General features: G+C 46.8%; 1 protein-coding gene across 3 annotated transcripts in view; it reads left to right on the forward strand.

Annotated features, from left to right (window-relative positions):
* MYLK (myosin light chain kinase) overlaps positions 1-20628 on the forward strand; it is a 356584-nt gene that overhangs the window by 92355 nt on the left and 243601 nt on the right. Inside the window, exon 1 of one of the 3 annotated variants that reach the window (XM_014599482.3) lies at positions 14789-14876. The exons of the other annotated variants lie outside the window; for them this stretch is intronic. The gene's annotated coding sequence lies outside the window, so the exon portion shown is untranslated. Of the gene's footprint in view, positions 1-14788; positions 14877-20628 lie in introns of those variants that run through there. 3 annotated transcript variants of the gene reach the window in all.

The following is a 20628-nucleotide window of genomic DNA, read 5'->3' on the forward strand; positions in this document are numbered from 1 at the left end:
ACCTCAGCAGTATTTCATAGTAAGGGGTTTGCGAGTGAACTGTGGACTCTGGTTTTAAATTACGTATGTGCGCATGCACACATGCACATACACGCATATACACACACATGCATGCACACACCCACACACAAAATTAAATAAAAACCTGCCTGGTCACAAGTGTTCTTGGATTGTAACTTTTTCCTGCAGGTGCGGGTTCTGTGTACTTTACAGCGCCAAGTGTGTTGTCAGGTCACGACAAGTAACAAATGATCCCTGTTTGCCCTGGAGTATGTCAGGAGATCTGGCTTATACGCCGATCTATGCACAACTGCTCCTGCCAGAAAAAACATGTCTGTAGCAAGAGCTTCAGGGCCAGTTGTAGTGTTGACCGTGAATAGGATTGCATAGATCAGAAGTTGGTGCAGAATTATACAGTGCATCTCCTCACGGACTAGCAGCGGCTCTTTCAAAATAAGAATGCAGTTCCTTCTGCATGAAATATTCACAATGTCCCTCAAAGCCTGGGGATGTTTATTCAGGGTTCAGTCCATTTTCCATCAAAGTCAATGAGGGTCTTTCCAATAATATGCTGAAATCCCAAACCTGGGTCCATTTTATACACAAACTGTTTAAAACTTGTAGCTCTGTCCCCAAACTGGTTGAAAGTTGTCCACTTCATTCTTCCCCTTTGATCCTTTGGACTATATTTGAAACTGAAAGCAAAATTCAAAGGCGGTACTGATCCCAACCTGATCCTGATTCAAGAAAATCCGTCCCTGACCTGACTTTCGTGGAGCTCCATGGTCCCAGAAGCTCCAAAATGGGCAATTGGAAGCAGCTACTTGCAGGAGAACTGAGAAAAAATGAGGTTGGTTTGTGGTTATTTTGCGATACCCAGAAATTAAGTCCATCTGTATCTAGTGCCTGAGAACAAACTCAGTTCAGTAAAGACTGAAAACAAGGGAACATCTGTTTCTACAATGTGTCCCCAAGTCCTTTATTACTCCCACATATCTGAATCCCCTTGTTCATGGGAGCAGAAGAAAAATTTTACTAACAACTCGTCTTCTCCTTGATAAAATACATCTTGTCTGTCACATTAGTGGTCAGAATTCAAATACGTTCAAGAGGCTGTTTGTTAATGGTATTTCTGAGCCACAGCAGTTTGCTATCCTAAATCTAATTTATGGCTGTACTAGAAACATCTGGATTTGGCTTATTCTTGTATAGGGTATACATCTCTATTTAGCACTTTGACCCTCTGCCTCAGAAGACATTGTTGTATCCTGGAATCAGCAACACTTGTATTAGGACCCCTGGAAGTAATGACCTGCTCTCTTCTAGGGGCTGAAAGATAAATGAGCTGGGGATAGTGGGCTGGCCAGGTCTTTGCTAATCTTATCTGCTATTTGCAGTCTAAAATCTGGTACCCTGGCTTCATAGAAGATTTGTGGTATCAGATAAGGGTACTGTAGGGCACAGTCTTCCTCCAATTCTTTCCCTCCATTCCTTATTACAATGTATGTTAAGGGGAGTTCTGGAACATAAACCTAGGAAAAGCAGCCCACATAAAAAAGACTCAGTAAAGGAAGCTGAGTAACATGGGAGGTGCGAACAGCATGAGACTGTGGTTGTTTACGACTTCCCTGCCTTATCCACTGGCTCCCTGGCTGGCCCGGCTTGTTAAAACTGAAGCTGGCTCTTAAAGCACCGCAGAATGTGCATCCTTGTTCCAATCACAGTGAAAATCTTCAGACTGCTCCTTTTATAAGGCTTTTTTTTCGGTTTAATATTCAGCTCATTGCTGTGAGGATGCTGACACAATGGGAGACTTTATCTCCTCAGACATTCTCCTCTTCGCTTGGATCTAAGAGTAAAACAAGAACAATTGGGGCCAAAAGCAGCAAAGAATATTGTCATTGGCAGCACTGCGAAAAGGCTGGTCAGTGTCCTATGGAGAGGTTCAGTAGTCTAGAGTAGTGGTTCTCAACCGGGGGTACGTGTACCCCTAGTGGTACTTAAAAAGGGCGTCAGGGGTATGCAGAACAAATGAGAAAAAATTACTGTTTTATAGAGGTGCACCAATACGTCGGTCCCATATTAGATCAGCACCAATATAAGGAAAATGGACTGTATTGGTAATCAGCTTTTTTGGCTGATGTGGCTGATGATGTAGCCAATAAATGCTCTGTGCATGTGCGCAGCTGCAGTGCAGCATGCAGGAGGCCAGGAGCACAGCCCAGCAATGTAGAGAGCAGCCAGGTCAGGCAGGTAAGTCTGTTGTGGGGGAAGGGGTGGGGGGAAGATTGAGGCCCCAGCAGTGAGGGAGGGAGTGGGGCTGGGGTTGGAGTAGGGCTAGGGGCAGGTGCTGCACAGCTGGGGCAGGGTGTAGGACAGAGCTGTAGCTTGTCCAGGGGAGGATGTGTGGGGCAGCATGGGGGTGGCATTTGACCCTGCATCTGTGCAAGGCAAGGGCAGGCTGCCACTGGGGCTGGGACGGTGCTGGGTTCTTCCCGGTGAGGCCTGGGCTGGGGCTATGCTTGGGGCAGGCGGTGGCGGTGCTGGGAGTGGGGGCTATAGGGGGCCTATGGCAAATTTTGCGGCGGCTGCAGCCTCCCTGTAGCCCTTCTCCCAGTGCCATCATCGCCTGCCCTGAGTGCAGCACTGGTGCAGCCCCCTGCCGGGAAGAGCCTGGCACTGCCCTGACCCCACAACGGCAGCCCACCCTGCCCCACATGCAGATCTGGGGGGCACTCAGCCTGCCCCATGCCCTCCTGGGGTGTGATTGTTTTGCACATATCACATATGTGGAAACATAAGAGGACCCAGGACTACTTTTCTGTAGTTATTTGTAAGAAATCCCAAACCAAGTAGAACTCATCTGTTATGGGTATTTGTTACAGACCTGGGAGATGAATCAGGTTGGCCTGGGGCTAGGGACACAAGTTACACATAAACTGGTTTAAGGGAGCAGAAACTGGTTTAAACCTGTAACAGACCAGATGTTCAGTGCACATAAACAAGTTTAAAAATGGCCGAAACTGGTTTGAGATAAACCTGGTATAGTGTGGCGTCAGACCTAACTGATCGAGGTCAAACTGGTTTATGGAACTTCTGTCCCAGACCCCTTCCTGGTTTAAATTAAACCAGAGTCCTCCAGCATCTCAGCATGCTTTTCAGCCCTGGCTGGGCTGTGCTCTCTGCTCCAGTGGAGCAGGTCTGGCCCTGCCCCTCTGCTCCCTATCTGGAGATGGGGTGGTCAGGGGCATGGCCTAAGATGAAGGGGGCAGGGGAGAGGTTTATTCCCCACCATCCCTGTCTCACCAGCACGGTGTGCAGTGGTGGCAGCCCTGTCCCTCCTGATGTGTCGCTTGCAGCTCCGTCCTGCGCCCTGCCCCGGCTGTGCAGTGCGTGCCCCAGCCCCAGCCCCACTCCCTCACTGCTGGGGCTTCAATCTGCCCCACCCTCCCTCCCTCCCCGCCCCCATTACCCCTTCCCTTCCTCCTGTTAATGGTAACATTAAAACAAGAAAAAAATAAAAAAGGGGTGGGTACATGAGCTAGAATTTTGAGACAGAAGGGATTTAGGTTGTAGCCGTGTTGGTCTAAGGACACAGGCAGACAAGGTTCCTTGGGTGAATTTGATATCTTTTATTAGACCAACCCAAATAGTTGGAGAATATTTATTAAGCAAGCTTTCGGGTTCAAAAACCCTTCGTCAGGCTAAGGAAGTTTCAGCAGTTGGTGTGTGCTCTTCTTGGATGGAGATAGAAGGGATACACTTGTTAAAAAAGGTTGAAAACCCCTGGTCTACAGGGTGTAGCAGTGGGCTGGGACCTGCCATTCTGAGCCAGCCTCACCTCTCTGTGCCCACCTTCCTCATCTGTGAAGTGCGAGTGGCAAGGCTTAAGGCCCCATCACATATTACACTTAAGACATGTTAACTGCACTGTGAGTATCCATGGGTTCAAACAGTAAAACACATGCTACGTGCATTCATATCGTAGCAAAGTTATAGCTGTTCACAGGAGGAGTACCTCCCAATCATATTACATAGCACATGTTCAGCTATTGTCAGAGTGCTCTAAGCAATTTGTGATCCTCCTGGCAATGGTGGGAGTGGTACTTTCTCCTGAGCTTGGCTCGCCATTCCTCTGCTCACTGTCAGCCTCAGAAGCTTGGCTCATCCCAGCAGGCACTCTTGGGCAGAGCAGTCCTGGGCATATGGTGTGAAGGGCACAGACTTGGAGGGATGAGGGGGTTTGCACATCCTCGTGGGTGGACGTGTGAGCTGTGGTTAGGGTCAGCGTCCAGGGAGGTGGGTGCACAGCCTGCTCTAGCCCTGTCCAGAGCAGGCTGAGATCACAGTAAACATTACCGCGTGACTGCTCAAAACACGTTCTCACTTTTAATATGGCATGGTAACGCGTAGGGGTTTACTTAACTTACAGTGAGACAAAGCAATTTTCGCGGCTTGGTCACAGCACAAAGAGCCAATTTCGTGGGCATTTCCTGGCAGTCCCACCCCTCACCACTGATTGGCAGAGAAGTATATACTGTATAATTTAATAGCAAAATCCATGAAAGTAAATTATATCCTATAATTCATCATATTATTATAAAGCCAAATATTATATTTAAGTCTAAATTTAAACATATTTTAAATATAAATGTATATACAATATGATTTGTAACGTCACTGTCACTATAATTTATTATTATATGTAGCATTCTACAAAAAGTTTAGAAATATGAATTAATTGCAGACAACGCTGTTTTTCACGGTTTCCATGAAAACTGCGAAATTACAAATTAAGTAGACTCTTAGTAATGCTTCCTAGGAACTCAGATGAAACATGATAAATATCCCATGCAAGAAGGCCCTTAGAAACCTTATTTCCCACCTTATTTGCTAAAGTGAAAAAATAGATTTGCTGCTGTCTTTCCTGACCCAGTGATCTGCCAAGGTCCCTTCCAGCCCTAATGTCTATGAAATTCAAAGGAGAAAAGCATTTACCCAAGTGAAATGGTAAGATCAAACTTAAATACTACTGGAAGAAATAAATATCTTGTTTCTTATTTGAGGGGTCCTTTTTCAGGAATTTCCTTGTAATACCTTATTTTTATTCCTTTTCATAGAGATCTGATATTTTAATTAGGGTGTGATAAGTAAGAATGAGCAATGTAACGTTTTCTATTGGGGAAACTAGATATGTATTTAGGTGCAAGAGGGAATTGTTGCAAATTAGGTTTATAATAGAAAGGTGGCTTCAAACCTAATTATGGAGAGGCTGCATCCAACTGCTTCAGAACGAGAACTTGGATTCTCCTAAAGATGATGGCCATTGACAGAGTTGCCAAGACTGTGTGTGCAAGGTGGATTTTCTCCAGTCCTAACTTAATCACATCACAAAGATGTTGTGATGCTTAAATACTTGAAGAACACTTGGAAAATGTAAAATAACATAGTAAGAAATGAGCTGCAACTTCCTTCTGCTGGATAGAATCAAAGGCCCTATATTGCCAGCATAGCTAAAGGAGATTCTCCTTTATTTCTACTGATGGGGGCCTCGGTTTCTAAAATAGGAAGATCTTAGAAGATATCCTCATTGCCGTGGTGAAATTGTGAGTGGACACCATGTATAGCATAGTGCCTGCTGAGAAGATCCTAGAGGACTCAGCTAACCTTTTTCTTTATATTTCTGTCCAAAGATTTCAAGAGGGTTGATCAGGGGCAATACTCCAGATGTGTGAATTGAACACAAGTGCTTCTTCGCGCCTTGATTTACAGCTGTAAGGAACTCAACAGTTTTTATTCCTGGAGGGGAAGGAGGGCACATCCAAGCCCTTTGTCCAATATTATTTCTTGTCGGTTTACTGTCATTGATATTTCCTTCCCAGAAGATCCCAGTTCACAAAGCAGCTCAGTCAAAAGGGCCACAAGCCACACAGGCAAAACTCCTTGTCTGGGTTTTTGTTTGCTTCCTTATACCTCCATTAATCTTCCCAGGTGGTTCAAAATCTGAGAGATTTGAGACTGAACCTTTTGGCTAGGGACAGACATTCAAAAAGCCAGAGCCCAGGATCTGCCAGGCACTCCTCCCTCATTGCTGCAGTGGCAGGGGCAGGAGCATGGCCGAAGGCCGGCTGGCATGGCCCCCTGAGGCAAAAGGGGCAGGGAGGGGGCTTATTTTGATGCTCGGCCCACACGGAGCAATCGGCAGAGGTGGCGGTTGGGGCTGGCAGATCCCAGATGTGGTCCCTTAGGGGCAGAGGGGAGAATAAATCTCCTCTGTGCCCACTTTGTCTCAGGGGCCATGCCAGCCAGCCAGCCTCTGGCCATGCCCCTGCCCCTGGAACAGTGAGGAGGGAGCAGTAGACAGACCCCAGCTCAGGTCTATGCCGGTGGAACAGGAAGGGTGGGATTAAACCCCCTCCCTGGCCAGTTCACTTGAGGCCACTGCTGGGGCTGGCCACACACCCCACCACTCCAACAGTGATGGGGAGGGAAATGCTGCTCTGCCCCCCACCAGGCAGACCCCAGCTAGGGCTCCAGGAGCAATAATCCTCTCCCTGCCCCCTTTGCCTCAGGGGGCCATGCCAGCTGGTGCCTGGCCATAACCCTGCCCCTGCAGCAGCAAAGGGTGGGGTTCCTCAACACAAACTGCTGTGCCCCAGCCAGGCAGACCCCGGCTTGGGTCCATGCCACAGGGACAGTGGATGGTGGGGGGAATTAGACCCCCATCTCCGTTCACTTCACGTTGCTGCTGGGGCTGGCTACACCCCTGCTGCTGGAGCAGCGAGTGGAGAAATGCCTAGCAGGGGCTGGTGTGCCCCTGCCTGGCAGATCCCAGCTGGGGTCCGTGCTGTTGGGACAGGGGAGGGTGGGGAATAAATCCCTGCCCCGTTCATCTTAGGCCATGCCCCTGACCACCCCATCTCCAGATAGGGAGCAGAGGGGCAGGGCCAGACCTGCTCCACTGGAGCAGAGAGCACAGCCCAGCCAGGGCTGAAAAGCATGCTGAGATGCTGGAGGACTCTGGTTTAACTTAAACCAGGAAGGGGTCTGGGACAGAAGTTCCATAAACCAGTTTGACCTCGATCAGTTAAGTCTGATGCCACGCTATACCAGGTTTATCTCAAACCAGTTTCGGCCATTTTTAAACTTGTTTATGTGCACTGAACATCTGGTCTGTTATAGGTTTAAGCCAGTTTCTGCTCCCTTAAACTAGTTTATGTGTAACTTGTGTCCCTAGCCCCAGACAAACCTGATTCATCTCCCAGGTCTGTAACAAATACACATAACAGATGAGTTCTACTTTGTTTGGGATTTCTTACAAATAACTACAGAAAAGTAGTCCTGGGTCCTCTTATGTTTCCACATATGTGATATGTGCAAAACAGTCACACCCCTTTCTTCTGAGTGTTTAATCCTAAAACTTTCTAATGAAACAGCATCCTCCTGTTTTGAGTTGGTGGACTGTTCTTGTCTCCTCCTATATTTTAAATGGAGTCGGTATAGATGACTCTGAGAACCTTCCATGCTGGAAAAATGTGGGATTGAAATTTAAGTCTGTGATGAACAGGATTAGGCTGATGACCTGGCAGTCACATGTTGAGCAGGTGTATAAGAGATCATGATGCTTCTTACTCTTTGATTCAAGATCAGGTTGGTGAATTTGACCTTCACAGTGACAGATTCAGCATATGTTAAAGCTTGCCTCTCCTAGATGCTAACCAGCATGAAACAGTACCACTAAAATCCCGACTTCTACAGCATGCTTGTGATAGAAATAGGATTTTTTTCTCCCTGACATTCTTCATAAGGGATAGGAAAGGAACAGGCAGTGTAAGTCTATTTGCGATACAGGGAGAATCCAGTTACTCTGGTGTCCTGATCAGCAGCACAAGACACAGCCAGAACAAACCTATTTGCAAGAGTCCCAGGTGTTACTCTAAAGAGTCACAAGTTGAGTTTCCCTGCAGAGGCAGATTCATTTTCAGGGATTTTTAATGGTTCGGCTTGGAACCAAGGAAATCCCATACAGGCACAGAGATTATAGGCAGACAGTAAGCATATTTATAAAGCTTCGAGAAACCTTTTCCAATATAGTCTGGTGGTAATGTGGAATTCGGCATCAGGATATCTGCACTTTTTTATACTAATCCTTAGGCAGGTCATTTAGCAGCTTTCACTTGATTTCATCTGTACCTAGTGCCTGAGAAATAAAGTCTGTTCAGATGAGGTTCTGAACATTAGCATTCCAGAGTTTATCCCCAAGTCCTTTGTCACCCCCACATACCTGAATAACCTACTTCATTAAAATAAAATAAGGAACATGATGCTTATTTGCTACCTGTCCCCATTACAGTAGTGTCTTTTGACCTTCAAGGTACTTCTCTTTAAACTTTCTTGGTCCAATAAAATATATCACCCTAAGAAATTCTTGCCTATTACATTTCTCTTGAAAACACACTTGGAAACCAGAAGAGTGCTATTATCCTTATATTACAGATCGGGAACCAGAGGCATAAGGAGATTGAGTATTGCCAAAGGCAACACAGGAACTGTCTTGAAGCAGGAAACTGAACGCACTTTTCTTCAGTCTTATACGAGACTTTCAATCTCTGAACCATTATCCTCTCCCAGACCAGCTGAGAGTGTCAATTCATTAATGTCTGTAAAAGTCTTTTAAGATACGCGGATGGAAAGTGTCATTAAAGTACCAGTTACTGCCATTATTTAAGCAAGTTATTTGGTTTATGGTCTGTGAGCCTTAAGGTTTAAAGCAAGAGCATTGGCTAACATTCAGAGCTTTGTGCATGTAAGACTTCTTTCATGCTATTATCAGGTTGAACTAACTTATTTTAAGATTACAAGGTGGTCAGTGGGGCTTTTAGCAGTGGAGACCTTGATAGCATGATAAGCCATGGACTTTCAAATGTTTCAACAAGGTTTCTTATTCACGTGTTCAACTTAGATCCCCAAACTGCAAACTTGATCTGTTATGGATTGGCTGATAACCTATGGAGGTGAGAAACAGAGGAAATGTGTGATATTCCCAACAGCTGTGCAAAATCGAAACATCCTAAACACAAGCTAATCTACCCGGAGTGTCTTCCCCGAGTGTCTGTGCCACATTTATCATTGAACTAACTGTGAACCTGGAAAGTTCTGGGAATTTGTTTTCTTAACTATAGATGGGCCTAGATCATGATAGTCCCTTGATTTTGAGTAAGTATTGTTGCAGATCTGAACTCCTATGGCTCGGGTAGTAGGTTTCTGTGACCCCTGAAATGCTAATTTAATAGGTCAGTGGGATCTGAGAAATTGGATCCCAACAATCACTTGTTCTGCCATGCCAGACATTTAAGGTCTGGCATGGTAGGATACACAATTGTTGGGACTGAACATAAAGCTCCTCAGATCCTATCACATGTCTGCAGGAGCAGGCAGCTGGCTACGAGCACCCCAGGGCTTAGGCATGTAGCTGTTAGGAAGTTCCCCAGCCTTGGTTGCCTGCATAGCGGACCTGTAACCCCAGCATTGTGCTGCACAAGTGGCTTCAGTGTCCTTTCTGCAGGAAGTTTTAAAGCCATGCCATGCAGCCTAAAGCCAAGCTATAAGCTACATGTGCAAATTGAAATGTGACACAAACCAGCCATAAAGATGTTTTACATTAAATATGGAACATCTTTGTGGCTTGTTCGCCATTTTATCATACAGTAAAGTGACTGAATATGTGACATGTTTCAATTTATCATGGGATTAATATGTCAATCATGTGATAAATGTAACACCTACCCTAATATAAATATGAATAGCAACAAGTTTCTTAATATACAAATGGCCTTACCCTGTTTGTAAAACTCATGATGCCAGGTGCCACGTAAGTGAAAAGGATTATTGTTGAGAATGAAAGGTCTGAAAATGAGTGTATTTGCCAGTCACTCTGGGTAACCACGGCTCTGGGGTTTGAAGGATGCTTGCGAAAATTCTTCAAAGACTGTAGAAAGAATTATTAGTGATTTGATTCATTGCAGAGCTAGGTGACAGTGGCGATGGCCTAACCCAGATCCACTTTTTCATTCCAAAGCTTTCCAGAGAGTGAGGTATTTGAATTTGGGTTTGGGTTGAGTTTGAGCAATGATCTAAATCTGTAAAGGAAACTCAGTAGAGTGGTAATAAGGCATTGCCTGGTTGTACAGTACATTAAAAACCTCCCTTTAACAGCATCTTTTCTAAAATTGCTTACAAGCAAGAATCCAACCCATGTGTTTGTGATCTAGCTCACATCCCACCGCACAGGCCTATAGGGAAGGATACTAGAATCTGAGAAAACAACCCCAGCTCAGTATATTCTGTTCTCCAGCCCAGTTTCCCTCTGGCTTCAATTTGCTGCTATAAAATAATTCTTAGTTATATAGACACCACATAGAACCTACCCAATGCACTTTACATTTATTTGCTCATTTTTCTTCTAAAATAACAGCTGCAAAGAAGCTGTATTTCTTGTGGGTCCTTGATTTACCACTTCCTAATCTGATGTTTCAGATTAAACATTCAGGGATGTTCTCACTCCTCAGATGTTGTTGCATTCTTGGAAGCCCACATGCAGCCTTTTTAATACATGTAGCCTCTCTTGATAGGAATTTATTCCTATTTTAATTTTTTTACAAAGATTTTGAGTGTGCATATATAGCCATTAAATTATGTGTTAAATATATGATACTGATAGAGTGATGTAGCCATGATTGTTTGGGAATTATGCAAGATCCAAGATTTCTTTGGATGATACTTTTTATTGGACCAACTGCATACTTGGGATAGAATTAGACAAGCTTTCAAATGCAAGACATTCTTCTTCAGGTCTGAAGAGAGAAGCAAGCACAGCAATAGTAAAAAATAGTTCCCACACCCAGCCCTGGTTATGCTACTGTAACAAAGTGATAAAGAACAGTCAACCTGGATTTGTCAAGAATAAACCATGCCTGATCAACCTGATTTCTTTCTCTAATGAGACAATGGGCCTTGTGGGTGGGGCAGAATAGTGGATGTGATATACCTCAATGTGAGTAAGGCAGCTGATGCTCATAACATTCTCACAAGTAACCCGAGGCAATACGGTCTTGATGTCTCTACCCCTATGGGTGCACAATTGGTTGGATGATCATGAATCATGCCTGGAGGGCACTCTCTGTTTCAAGCACTACATGAGGCAGGGACACAACGGGACTGAGGCCAAGATGGCCAAAGCATAAACTGTGGGGCAGAAGCCTGGGAAGGGCAGATACCAAGATGGGCCAAAGCTACGAGGGCTGAACCTGGGTAATGGGGTTGGAGGCTGGGAGGGGCTTCAACCAAGTCAGGGCCAAGAGCAAGACAGACTAAGTCTGAGAGGGCTAAAGCCTAGGCTGAGGGACTGAAACTCAGAGAGGGGCTGAAGCCAAGATAGGATCAGAGGCCCAGGGAAATAGGCAAAGCCTTGTCTACCCATCTCTCAGTCCCTCTCTGAGTTCCACTCCAGGTTTGCTGCCAAGCACTTCGGGGGGGGGGGGGGGGCCACGCTCCTGTGGGACGCTCCATCCACCCCAGCATTGCAGTGTTCATGAGCCACGCTGGTACCTGGAGATATGTAGAAAAAACATTTAAAGCTGTGTCTGAATCGCTGAGTCTCTGAATCAGTATCGAATCTTCAGATTTGGATTTGGCCAAACCGAATCAGGGACAGTGATCCAAATCAACAAATTGAATCACTGTCCCCAATTCAGGCTGAATCCAAATCGAATAGGACTCACTTCACACACCCCTAAAGACCATCACTACATATATATAAGCACAAATACTTCTATCCGAGTATTGTTTATATAGAAAGACCGTAAGCATATATTAGCCTGCTTGCTAAAACTGGGAACTAAAATAAGGCCCATGCAATCTGCAGAGAAATCCTTTACAGGTGAGGGGCTCTGAATTATTCTAATATTATTGTCACGGCGGGGTCCTCACGGAGGGCCGTGATCTCCTCGAGGTCCCTCGCTCCGTGTCAGGCCGGCCCAAGGCACCCTCTAATTCTCGCCTGCCACGTCTTGCTGGAATATGATTGGGAGGCTGCCTATGACTCCCTGGGCACGGCTACTCGGGACCTCTGTCCCCATGGTTCTTCCAGACCCCCTGGGGTCTCCTGATATGGTGGGTGTTCTCTAGACACCCTAGCCTTATGGGCTATGCGTGGCTCCAACCTCCCGATACCACACCCCAAGCCTCGCAGATGTAATGGACGTTGTTAGGTCTGTACGCCCGCTTCCTGGGCCTCCTCTATAGTGTAGCCCACTCTGGGCTTTCTCCGGTACCCAGCCTCTTACTGGGACTCTCGTCCAGCCCGCTCTGGGCCTCCCCTGACGGTGTGGTCCCGCTCAGGGACCTCTAGCGGGCCTCGGCCCTTCCGGCCAACTGCACGGGTACCCTCTCTGGCCCCGGCTTACCGCGCTGCTACTCCCCATCTTCTTGGGGGCAACCGCAGCACCTTGCCTCGGTCTGAGGGGTGTTGCCGCGCTAGCCTGCGGCCGGGCTCGCTATGCCCGCCTCGGGCTCCTCAATATGGCCCCTCTCGGGCTCCTCACTATCGCCCCGCTCTAGGGCCTGCCCGCCTCGGGCTCCTCACTATCGCCCCGCTCTAGGGCTGCTCGGTATGGCTCGCCGTGCCCGCACTGGGCTTCTCAGTAATACAAAGTGGCGCTTCCCCTCTTTGGGGCTCGCCGTGCCCACACGGGGCTTCTCAATGAAATTGCCCCTCGCTCTGGGGCTGGGGTCTATGTACCCCGCCCGCAATCCGGGGTCTGTCCCCCCCGTCTGCAACCTACTGGTTGCGCCCGTGACCCACTGGCCGCGCTCCTCGCTGCCAGTCACTCCCGTACTGGCGTGCAAGCTGCGCCTTCACTGGCGCTATGAAATTAATGCGCCCTCCTGGCGCTAGCCCGCGCCCTCACTGGCGCTGGAGCACCCCACACTCTCTGGGGTCCCTATGAGGACACTGTGCCCTCCTATGAGGCCTCCTCCAGCCCCTACAGCCTCACCCAAACCTCCGGGTGTAATGAACAGAGCCAAACATAAACTAGAGCCTCCTGGCTATAACGCAAACATAAAGCCCCTGGCTAAACCCTAGTGCCCATCCTCTCAGGGCTATCATGAGCTGTACTTGCAAGTCATGCTCCTTTCCATATCTCAGCTGAGGGAGCTCCTGCCTCTCCAGCTGCTGGCAGACAACTGCTAGCCTGGCCTCAGCCCTGAGCTTTATAAGGGCCAGGCCCTGCCTCCTACAGGCAGCTGGTTCCCCTTGGTTGCTCCGGCACACACGGGGGAGTAGGCACGGGCCTAACGCACAGGGAGGGGAGCAGGTCTAGGCCCAATGTGTGTGTGTGTGGGGGGGGGGAGCAGATCCAAGCAGGGGAAAAGCCGGCCCGCCATGGTGGGGCAGGGTGGGGGTGGGGGACGGCAGGCCCGGTCTGATGCGGCAGGGGCTGGGGGAGGGAAAGAGCAGGCCTCCACCCCACCTCGGGCCCAGGCCCACTCCTCTCCCACCCTGCTCCCCCATGTTGGCCCCGAGCCCACTCCTCCTGTCCCCAAGCGGGCCTGATGTTGGTGGGGAGGAGTGGGCATGCCATGGAGTCAGAGGTGACGGTGCGGCCAGGGGAGGACTGGCCTGGGCCTGACACGGGGGGGAGCGAGCCTGAGGCGGGGGAAAAGCCGGCCCACCACGGCAATGCGGAGGGGATAGGAGGCCCGGCCCAGTCCAGCCCAGCCCAACACAGCAGCTGCAGGGGGAGGGGAGGAGCGAGCCTCCTCCCACCATCGGGCCTGGATCCACTCCTGCCCCACATCGGACCCGAGCCCACTCTTCCTGTCCCTCCGCTGCCACTGGGCCAGCCCAGACCCGCTGCTGCAGTGGCCCAGCCCGGACCCACTCCCCTGCTGCAGCGGCCCAGCTTCTCCCCATCTTCACGTCCAGTCCTTCCCCACCTAGGGCCTGAGCCTGCTCCTCCCCTCCCTGCGGCATGGAGGTGGAGAGTGGGTCCGGACCCCAAGCAGCAGGAGGGCAGGGGGAGTGGGCCTGGGGCTCTGCCCCCCCCCAGTCATTCTTGATGGGCAGTCTGTTAGTTAAACATAATGGGCTAAATGTAATCCATGGTGGAACTCCAATGAATTTAGTGGAGTTACTAGGGATGAATTTTGCCAGCAGTATTTTGAAAGGCATTCTTCTAAAAAATAAATTGCTTTCATGCTGATTTTTAAAATGATCTGTAATAAGAAGTAGCTTCTTGTAGGTTTGTGGCTGCCTTCATTTTTTGTGGTCAGGATGTAGACTCATTACTACATTACCATAGCGCTTTGTGTGGTTAGATACAGTTATCTCGGCAATAGCTCCGTGTCAGAAGAAAAGCATATCGTCACCATTTTACAGATGGGAAACTAAGGCACCGAATGGCTCAGTGACTTGCCCACAGTCAAACAGGCATTTCTTTTGGAGCAGGGAATCAATCACAGGTCTCCCAAGTCATAGGCTAATGTTGTAACCCCTTGGACTGTCCTTTCATTCCTCTCCTGAAGGGACTCAGCAGTTCTGTCCGGGTTTCGGTGGTTTTGAATTGATGGTTGCTGAGGGCAGCCTGGTTAAAATAACAGCGTGTCTGGGTCCAGCAGAATGTGCTGCCTAAGTGTGGAATTGCGACATCAGTGAGTTGTAGTCAAAGAAAGCTTTCAATTTGCAGTCTCTGGTTTCCTCTCTGGTTTCCCCTCACTCTGTCTCTCTTGCACCCTCCCTCTCATTCCACTTCTGACTCGGACGGACCGGGGGAAAGGAAATTAGTGTAATTAAATGGCTATGTAGGAAACTGTCGGTAAGTATTTACTTATATGAAATGTGTAGAGGAGAGAGACTACTGGCTGTATTTCTGAGCATTTGCTTTCTGGGTTTATTTTTGCAAGTGGAATACTGAGTGACAAAGATTTGTTCCCAGCATAAAATACTTGAAACACATTAGTCTGTCTTAGTATTAGAGAGATTACCGGGTGCACCGTGAGAATGTGTAAGGGTTTTATGTGCTTTCTAGAATGGATAAAGAATTTTTAAAAATCCAGATTAGAAATGCTGTTTAACCATGTCATTACATTACAGATCAACATTTCTATGCTGGCTTCTTTTTACATTATGCTTTATTGTATGTATTGTAATACTTGTAGTAGGTTTTGCAAGTTATATAGCTGTGAAAGCTAGGTTAAATGAAATAGTCTCAGTCCATCTAACATCCTTGAAATCCTATTGAGCAGCAAATTTGTCACAGTAAAGAAAAGGACTCTAAAAAGTTGCTTAGACAGAAGGATAAATCAAATACACCATAACATTCAAAGATCTATGTTGTTCCAGATTTGTTCTGCCAAACAAATTTTATCATCTAACCGTAGGCAAGATTTGTTCTCTAAAATGTATTTTTCTAAAAACATCATGGAGATACTATTTTTCCACAGCCGATCCGAGACCACACAGCATGGACTTCTTTATTTGTTTTTGGAAGATTGCTATTAATTAGTTACTAATTCCAAAAATTAAATGATGTCTAAAAAGAATTGTGAAAGTGTGGAGCTAATTAAAATCAAACCACTAACTGTGAATAATTAGAAGTTTATGTTCCTAGAAATTTATGGTCACTGGTAAACTTAACCTCTTTTAAGTAGTGCTCTTAGAAAAGCTTCAATCCATCCATTGTACCATGAAACAGCAAAAGAACTTTTACTTATTTGCAAGTCCCATAATATTAGGCATTTACTTTGATCTGCTTTTGACACTACCAAAATGCATCAACTATGTAACCTGGAGCATAGATATGGTTGCTCTTAGTTCAGTTTTTGTTCTTTTTAATTATTGTTCTTAATTATCTTAAAGACAAATTAAGTCAAATGGAAAGGTACCCCTACTAAACTGGACTGATCAGTCCTCTTCTCAGCTTTCTATCTGTGGATCTTCCACGTGGAGAGAGAGTAATTTTCATCCAAAGCACCTTATGTGTTACATCGGGTAACACATCATGCTCATGGAGAAATAAATACGCCTTGAGCATTCTGGCCATGTACAGACCGCAGCAGAAGTGTGTCCAGCTGGCTGAGTCACCCACTCCTGCATGCGTGATCCAAACCCATATATACTCAGGTAGACACCTCCCCAGTCATCTCTAGGGGCTCTTCTCAAAAGTAGCTGCAAAAGGATCCTCTGGAGCATCTTTATCAGCATTTATCTGGGTTTGATGTGTGCATGCGGGAACAGGTGGGAAAGGCATGTTTGGAGCTGTCCTGGCAAGAATGTTTCCACTATGGTGTAGATATCCCCTTTTGTCTGCCTAAAGTAGCCCAATGCCTGGTACAAGCTGTAGTCCTGATTCTTCTCTCTCACTTGTTAGGCATTGTGTGTGCTGGGTCTTACCCCGGGTCGCTTTCATCGCTCTGCACGCGGGCTGTAGCCAGCAGCCCGGGCAGGCCGGGTCGGAGAGGGCAGGCGCCGAGCTAGAATTAGGCACAGACATGTAACGGTTGATTTTAAGATTGTTTACTTACACCGAGATGGTCGCGGTGCAGGCTGAGAACTTGCTTGAGTTGTGGTTACAACAGAAAACACGAACACACGTGGAGGTTGCAAGGCTCCACGCAGACAGAACACGAACAATCACGTGGAGCTTGCTAGGCTCCACGCAGACAAACTCCGGATGTCCAGGACTAGCGCGCATAAAACTCATCGTTACGTCTTATAGTAGGCTCCGTTCGAAGACGGGAAGAGGTGGGCGGTGGATCAGGCCGCCAAAGTCCTCTGAGCAACACACAGGGTTTCTATTACCCTGCCGTGCACACCCAGAGTCCCCACGAGATGGATGCGGAGTCCTCTTCGGCTTGGGCGGAAACTGCTCAAGCCTCTTATACGGCTAGCAGGCCAATCGCTAGCTGCCACGTGTGAATAATTTAGCACTAGCCAATTGCGGGGCACGAATTTGCATACGACGAGCGGGAAACCTTTGCACCGTGCATTTCTGTGCTGCAAAGCAAATGCACCCTGCAAAGATCGCTGCAAAGTGGCGGGAACACTCCTTTGCACGCGGGTTCTCTGCGCAGCAGAACTCCTCCGTGCAATGAAGCTGTAAACCCATGGGGATAATTCTTAGTGCCGAAGCACACACAAAAAAATCAGACCTTTGGGTCATGACAGGCATATTTTCTGTTTTTTACCCTTGGAGTCTTCAATGGCCGGTACTAGAATCCAATGAAATTTCTTGCGTAGCCAAATGAGCTGTTATAGCTCCAGGACAAGACATAGCTCCAGCAGCTCGCTCTCTCTCTATACAAAGGCTGCCAGCATTTACCAAAAGGTCTGCCATGTATGGTATTGACCTTCTGGTGGGTAAGTAGGCTTTCCAGCTCAATAGCAGATTGGTTCATTGAGCAAGTCTTTTGATTGCTTGCATATTGCAGAAGAGTTGAACTAGCGTTGGATTTTTCAGGGGTACTGAAGGGAACTGAGCACCTCTCTTCATTAAAAACCATTTGAAAATCTTAGCCTTGTAGATTCTACAAGTAGATTCTTAATGGCTGACTTTGCAGATTATGGCAGAGAAGAATATTGTGGAAGAACATAACCGATTGAATATTAGAAGCTGTAAGGGAAGAAGAGCAGGGCACACATCAGTTTGGATAGGCCTTGCATGGAAGCTGCTGTTCCCCTTTCCCTCCACTCTGCCACTGATAGAGAGACTACTGGGTTAGATAGATCTATGGTCTGACCCAGAATAGCATTTATATTTTTGATCTTATACTGTGCATGTTGAGCAGGGAAGGGGGGTGGGGGTGGATTCCAATAAGTGCCATAGGAAAGAATGATAGGAAGGAGAAAGTGGATGAGCAAAGTCAAAACACTAGTCAAGGAGATAGAAAATGGAATGGAAATCTGGGGAAAGGTCACATAAGTAGCACTTAGTGAGCGTTGTATGCTACAGCCAATAAAGTACCATAAGGTTTGAGAAGGTGATGGTTTCTTTTTCACCTGTTTGAAAACTTTTCATAAGACTGAAGAAAAACAGGGATGGAAGGGACTTTAAGAGATCATCTAATCCAAGGAACAATCATCACTAGCCTCAAACAGGTGTTCATTCTAGCAGAGGAAATTTTTGAGAAATTTCCACTGGCAGAAATAGTTCTAGGCAAGGAAGCAGTACGTGTGTTCAGCCTGCAGATATGCCCCCTCACCCTGGTCTCTGCTTCTTCCCCAGACTGGAGATTGTTCTGGGGAAGGCATGGAGAGCAGGAGCTGCTTCACCCTTCCTGGACCTGAGGGTCTGGAGTAGTGGGACAAAGACCTCCCCCACTTCCCAGACAAGGAACACTCATTCTGGGAAGCCGGAGGTGAACAGCTGCCCCTCTACAAGCGAATCACTCTGAAAGTGAGCAAGCTCCCCCTGCGTGCCATGTTGAAACACGGGGCAAAACCCCCAACCTGTTGCCCCACCAGGGCAGTCCTAGTATGGGGAAGATGGTAGGAAGCAGCAGTAGCTGCTGCTCCTCTCACTTCCTGGACAAGACCAGCGGGGGAATGAACAAGTGTTCACTTTTGTGAGAGTTTCTCTTGCAAGGCAAATCTTCCAGGTTGACACCTGCATGTTTCTCTTGGTAAAGTTGAAGAAATGCCTGTATGCTTGTAGTTTCTACTGGGAGTGTGGCAGTTCTCCTGGTAGAAATGTAAGGCCCGTATTTGACCTAAATCTAAACCATCCTGGACAAATCCTTGTCTAACTTGCACTTAAAAATGTCCAGTGATAGACATATCACAATTTCTCTACACAACTGAATTAAAGCACTTAACGGCCCTCATAAAAATTTCTTCTTATTGTGTAACCCATGTGTGCTCAGCCCCCAGCCTATGGTCCAGATCCAGCCCATGGTGCCATTTCATGCAGACCACGGAGCTCCCCAAAGGTCCAGAAATTTGGCAGTGGGGTAGGACTGGGTCTCAGAACCCAATTACAGTATGCATTCAGGGGTAGCGCCTGGCCCCATGGCCCCGTTCCGGTGTTGGGGGCTGGGAGGGAGTGGTGCGGGCCTGATGCTGGCCCACAGGGTGGGAGAGGGCAGTGCTGGGTCCTGCGGCCTGATCCTGACGTGCAGGGCTCTAGCCAGCTTTCAGACCAGCCCCACACCACTCATCTAGTACACAGAGCCAAAGGTTGAGCACCACCTGTCTAACCTAATGCCCTTCTTTGCAGTTTACCTCTTGCCCTGTCTCCTATGGGCATACTGTACAAATGATCACCATCCTTTTTATTACAGCCTTTTGCACATTTAAAGACTGTTATCAAATCCCCCTCAGTCTTGTCTTCTTAAGAATAAATAAGCCAAATTCTTCCAACTTTTCCACAGATATCATTTTTTTTCCTAGACCTATAATTTTTGTTGTTGCTCTCTGCCACATTTTGTAGTGTAGAAGGTAATACTTTTAAATTTTCTATTGACAAATATAGGCAGGTATCTTCCAAGGACAGTCACTCCACTTCCATTAATGACATCATAGTATCAAATTAATTTATTAAAAAGTAGAAAATTCTGTTAATCATTTGTCGGCAGTATCTGACAATCAGATTTGAAGGCTATATTCTGGAATTTACCTGATTACCAAATCCATATATCCATATAAAAATTATTTCTCAATTGTCACAAAACTATTTTTTCATAAAGAGAAAGCCGTGTTTAATATGTCATAAAACATGTCAGTGCAAAAAAGGTCTTTTGCAAAAAAGGACTGGTTACAATACATGCACAGTGATTGCAACAGAGACCAAAAATATTGACGTCTTCTGTATAGCTCATGTAGAACACAACATTTGCTTCTGAGCACCTCTCTTGCTGAAATAAGTTGTTGGGGGAATTGATTTTGCAGCAAGATAGTTGATGAAAGATGTGCTAAGTGAAAGATCACAACTTAGAACATCAGCCAGTTTCATGCAAAATTTAATGAGAGGGAAATTAAGAGCATGCCTATATTTTTTCACATGCTGTACGGCCCCAAATAAGACACGCACCTTGCTGTTAGAAGGCAGAATGTAGGGGGAAAAATATTTTTCCAGAGTCGTGGTCTAGATCTGGCTTTTTCTTGGGAGAAACTGTATTGAACATAGCTACAAGCTTCTTTCTGAGCCAGCAAGCTGAGAGTGGCTGTGAGAGGGTTAACAACCCTGGACTCCACACCCTCCTGTTTGTTTCCTGAAAGAGAAACTGGCAGCTGTTTTGCAACACAGTGTCTTCATGCTTCTATTCCAGTGAAGAAAATCAGCTTTCTAGCTTAAGACATGCATGCTAGTTTTGGAGGGCAGATTTTTGGAAGGAAAGTTTCATGTGGTATGCAAGTAAATATGGTAAATGGACTCTGGTGTGGCTTAGTAACAGAGGCAAACTTTCAGCACACATACCCAGAACTAACATTTTTATATTTCCTACTCAATTTGTTAAAGATTGTCTATCCCTAAAGCCTGTTGGGAAGCCTATAGCTCTTCCTTGCCTTTCACGAGGCTCCCTCATGGGGCACAAGAAGTTTTTCTTTAGTAAAAGGAATGCAAGAGATTA

The sequence above is a fragment of the Alligator mississippiensis genome, chromosome 4 (genome assembly GCF_030867095.1).
Source record: "Alligator mississippiensis isolate rAllMis1 chromosome 4, rAllMis1, whole genome shotgun sequence".
In the NCBI taxonomy this organism is placed as follows: Eukaryota; Metazoa; Chordata; order Crocodylia; family Alligatoridae; genus Alligator; species Alligator mississippiensis.